Source organism: Chrysochloris asiatica, unplaced genomic scaffold, assembly GCF_000296735.1.
Source record: "Chrysochloris asiatica unplaced genomic scaffold, ChrAsi1.0 scaffold00417, whole genome shotgun sequence".
Taxonomy (NCBI): domain Eukaryota; kingdom Metazoa; phylum Chordata; class Mammalia; order Afrosoricida; family Chrysochloridae; genus Chrysochloris; species Chrysochloris asiatica.
Genome location: NW_006408935.1, coordinates 1,364,348 through 1,369,131, shown reverse-complemented (window position 1 = coordinate 1,369,131; position 4,784 = coordinate 1,364,348). Strand labels below are relative to the sequence as shown.

Here is a 4,784-nt window from a genome sequence, read left to right as displayed (position 1 = left end):
GGAAGTAGTTTGTCACTCTTTCTTCCTAGTCTGTCTTTGTTTGGAAGCTCATCTGAAACCTGTCCACCATGTGTGTCCCTGCTGGTTATTTAAAATACCAGTGGCATAGCCCTCAGAATCACAGCAATTCAAACCACCACAGCACGACAGACAGACGAATGGCGGTTGCATGGTTGCTGTTAAATAGGAATCTCCTTGTGCTCGGGCCCTTAAGTCTGGCTCAAAGGCGGGATTTCTGTCCTTGGATGTCGATCAAGAGGCAGAAGCACAGCAGGGGCGACTGGGTTGTAGTGTGATGCTTTGGGCTGGGCTTGTGGGTCTTTAAGTTGGTCGACCTCGCCTCAAAGTCACGATCCAATGGTTAGGCTAGGAAGGCGCTCTCGCGTCAGGGGTAAGTAGGACAGTCTGGCTGGCTCCTGTAGTCTCTTCCCGCTAGGCAGCGTCTCCCCATCGATCTGGTCTCCAGACACCTCTCATCCCGCTGCTCCGTGGTCTGAGTCTCACTTAACACCTCCACCAGGTCTGCGCAGTTGTCGCACATCGTTTAGCCGCCGCCCTCCATGAATTGCCTGAATTGCCTGATATCTGGGCTGATATCCCTCACTATGGCTAGGAGACCCCTTTGGGAGGGGCTATGTCAGCTCCTGCAGCTTTGTTCAGCTTTGTTAGTGTATTCTTCCTCTCCTCTAGAAGCGCCGCTTTCTGAACAGGCTTGCTCCAACCCAGCCCTCTAAGCTCTGCAGGGGGCGGAGGCAGTCGCTGGAGCGGGAGCCGAGTGCAGGCAGGTGAAAGCTCAAACTGCCTGTAATTGATCTTTTAAAATAGCGAGTTCAGAATGTTGAAATATAAGGTCTTATGTTTGCTCAAAGGCTGTCTGTCTGCTAGATGGAAGTTTCCTTTGTGCGATACCACCCCTTTTTCCTGGAGTCTGCCCGACCTGTGCTGCCTGGTCCCTCTTTTTTTTTTTTTTTTTTTTTTTAAGGTTTTTATTGTGGATTAAGTGGAAGTTTACAGAGCAGATCATCAGTTTCAAAGCATATTTGTTCAAAGTATAATTCAACAAATTATACACCTTTTTCATTACAATGATTATAATCCCCTCCATGTACCATCAGTTAACAGTATTTCTCTCTATTCACTTTAGCTCTTTTTTTTAAACACTCTGGCATATACAACAATTTACACCACCAACGGGCACATTCTGCAAGTCTGCCTTCTGGCCACCATCTCTTAATTTGTCTCTTCCCATGACTCTAGAATCCTCAGTTGCTCCATCTCTCCCTGTCCTCATCTCTGCCTCCATCTCTGGTGTCGCTGCTTCTCTGGATAAGGTCTCACATTCCGCTTGTGCTCTTCTCTCTTGATGGTCCTGGTCCATTTCATTTTTGATGACTTCCAATTTTCTCAAATTCATACCTTGGACATCCCATGTCCCAATTATTAATGAATAATTGTTCCTTCTCATTTTGAGTCATGCCATATCAACAAATTAAAGTTCCAAAAATTTTGCTCTATCCACATCATTAAGGTTGACTCTACTTTGAGGAAGCAGCTCTTCCCCAGTTATTTTGGAGATGCTCATCTTCCGACACTACATTAGACAATGTTCCACTGCTATTCATAAGGTCTTCAAAAGTGCACCTCTTCTTTTTTCCTAGTCTATCTTTGTCTGGAAACTCTGCTGAAACTTTTGCGCCCAAATGCTGTGGTCTTCTGTCATTAGTATTCAATGTGTAAAATCTGTTTTGAGATGGTCTCTAAATTCAGATGGGGAATGTTCAAGGTTGCATTTTGGCTCGCGTGGAGCCAATTGTTTTAATTATCTTCAGCTTCAATCTAGATTTGCATACTAGCAATTGATGGTCAGCTCAACAGTTGGTCCCATCATATTTTGACTAATCATATTGAGCTTCTCCATTGTTTCTTTCCATAGATAGTCAATTTGATCCCTGTGTATTCCATCATGAGGTCCATGACTATAGTCATCATTTATATTGAGAAATATATTTTCAACAAATAAGTCATTGGTCTTGCAAAATTCTATTATGTAATCTCATCATTGTTTCTATCACTGTCAGAGATTGATTAAACTTGACTGGGTCAAGATTCTCAGTAGTCTGGCAGTCATGTTATGCTGTAATGTGGCAGCTAGGTGATGGTTTCTCTAGTTGTGATCTAGTGTGATAAACCAATAAGAGGATTAAGGATGGGCTGAAATATCGTTACCATCACAACCCTGATCCAATGTAAGGGAGTTTCCTAGGGATATGGTCTACAATACATTATCTCTTACATAGATAACAGGAGAGAGAAGTAAGCATAGAAAGAGGGACCTACTACCACCATGAAAGAAGAGCTGAGAGTAAGGTGAGTTCTTCCCCTTAATATTTTTGTATGGTTATTCTGTTGTTGTTTTTTTTTTTTAACAAATTCTTTTGATTTCTGTTTATCTGGAAATGTCCTAATTTCACCATCATATTTGATGAAAAATTTGCTGGATATATTATTTTTCCATCACTCATCTGTCACTTTGTCATACTGTGGTGACTTGTGTGTTTCTGTGAAACTAGACGTTATGCCACAGTATTTAAAATACTGACATGGTCACCCATGGTGAACAGGTTTCAGCTGAACTTCCAGACCAAGACAGACTAGGAAGAAGGAGAGGTGGACTATTTCTAAATAGTTTATCCACTGAAATACTTAGAAATAGCAGTGGAGCACCGTTAGATAGCACCAGAATAGCGAATATTGAAATATGAATAGCACCAGAATATTGTCAGATATATTGTTAAGCGTCATCAAGTTGGTTCTGACTCATAGTGACCCTGTACAAAGTTTCTGAGGAGTGACTGGTGAGTTTGAATTGCCAACCTTGCAGTTCAAACTGACCTTGAAGTTGAGTGCTTATCATATGGTGCCACATTAAGACTCCATTGTTAGATATAGTGCCAGAAAATGAATTGCTCAGGTAGGAAGGCACACAAAATACTACTGGGGAAGAGCTGCCACCACAAAGTAGAGTTGTCCATGATGACATGAATGGAGTAAAACTTCCAGGACTTTAATTTGCTGATGGGGCACAACTCAAAATGAGGAGAAAAAAGCTGTAAGCATCCATTAATAATCGGAACATAGAATGTACAAAGTTTGAATGTAGAAAAATTGGAAATAGTAAAAAATGAAATGTAACACATAAAGATCAATATCCTGGAAATTAGTGAGCTGAAATGGACTGGTATAAGCCATTTTGTGTCCAACTAACATGTGGTATATATTGCCAGAATGACAAATTGATGAAGGATGATGTCACATTCAGCATCACAAAGAACACTTCAAGATATACCTTGAAGTGTAAAGCTATCTATGATAGGATAATGTCCATACACATACTAGGAAGCGCAGTTAACACCATTATTCAAATTCATGCACCAACCACTAAAGGCAGTGATGATCAAAATTGAAGAATTCTACCAACTTCATTAGTCTGAAAGTGATCAAACATGCACATGCAATCACAATATATTGACAACTACTGGTGATTGGAAACAAAGGAGGATCAGAAGTTGAAAAATATGGTCATGGTTATAGAATCAATGCTGGATTTTGCATGACACATTTGCAAGACTAATAATGATTTATTCATTGCAAATACCTTTATTTAAACATCATAAAAGGCTTCTATACACATGGACCTCACCAGATGGAACACACAGAAATCAAATTGACTACATCTGTGGGAAGAGATGGTGGAAAAGCTCCATACCATCAGTCAAAACAAGGCCAAGAACAGATTGTAGAACAGACCATTAAGAACTCATATGCTCTCCGCCGGCAGACCGGGAAGGAGCTGAAGTCTGGGCAATGGCGGTTCTGGGGTTCTTATTCCCGGACAGACCCCAGGCTACGGTGCCCTTCCCGCACCCCCGCCCACCCGGTAGACCGGACCTGGGTGTCAGGCTCTAGGGTCCCGAGGAATGGAGGGTCTAAGACGTCCAGCAGCACCATGCAGGTAAGCTTCGTGAGTCAGCGCTGCAGCCAGCCCCTGAAACTGGATACGAGCTTCAAGATTCTGGACCGTGTCACCATCCAGGAGTTCACAGCTCCATTACTTGCCACAGCCCAGGTGAAAACCGGAGAGAGCCAGGAGGAAGAGACTAACTCAGGAGAGGAGCCATTTATTGAAACTCGCCAGGATGGTGTCTCTCGCAGATTCATCCCCACAGCCAGGCGGAGGCCTGTCTACAGGATGATGTCTACAGAAAGTGCCAACAGCTTTACTCTGATTGGGGAGGCATCTGATGGAGGCACCATGGAGAACCTCAGCCAAAGACTGAAGGTCACTGGGGACCTTTCTGACATCATGTCAGGCCAGACCGATGTGGATCACCCACTGTGCGAGGAATGTACAGATGCTCTTTTAGACCAACTAGACACCCAACTCAACGTCGCTGAAAACGAGTGTCAGAACTACAAACGCTGTTTAGAGATCTTAGAGCAAATGAATGAGGATGATAGTGAACAACTACAGATGGAGCTAAAGGAGCTGGCGTTGGAAGAAGAGAGGCTGATCCAGGAGCTGGAGAACGTAGAAAAGGACCGCAAGATGGTAGCAGAAAATCTTGAGAAGGTCCAGGCTGAGGCTGGAATACAGTGAATTTAAACAACAACAGCTGGAATTGGATGATGAACTGAAGAGTGTAGAAAATCAGATGCGTTATGCCCAGATGCAACTGGACAAGTTAAAGAAAACCAACGTCTTTAATGCGACCTTCCACATATGG

At 43.0% G+C, this 4,784-nt stretch overlaps 1 protein-coding gene and 1 pseudogene across 1 annotated transcript in view; one reads left to right on the top strand and one right to left on the bottom strand.

The window, feature by feature from the left end:
* Nucleotides 1–4,784, bottom strand: part of LOC102842848 (leukotriene-B(4) omega-hydroxylase 1-like) — a 552,783-nt gene that overhangs the window by 40,913 nt on the left and 507,086 nt on the right. The gene's annotated exons all lie outside the window — the stretch shown is intronic.
* Nucleotides 2,345–4,778, top strand: LOC102811104 (annotated as a pseudogene).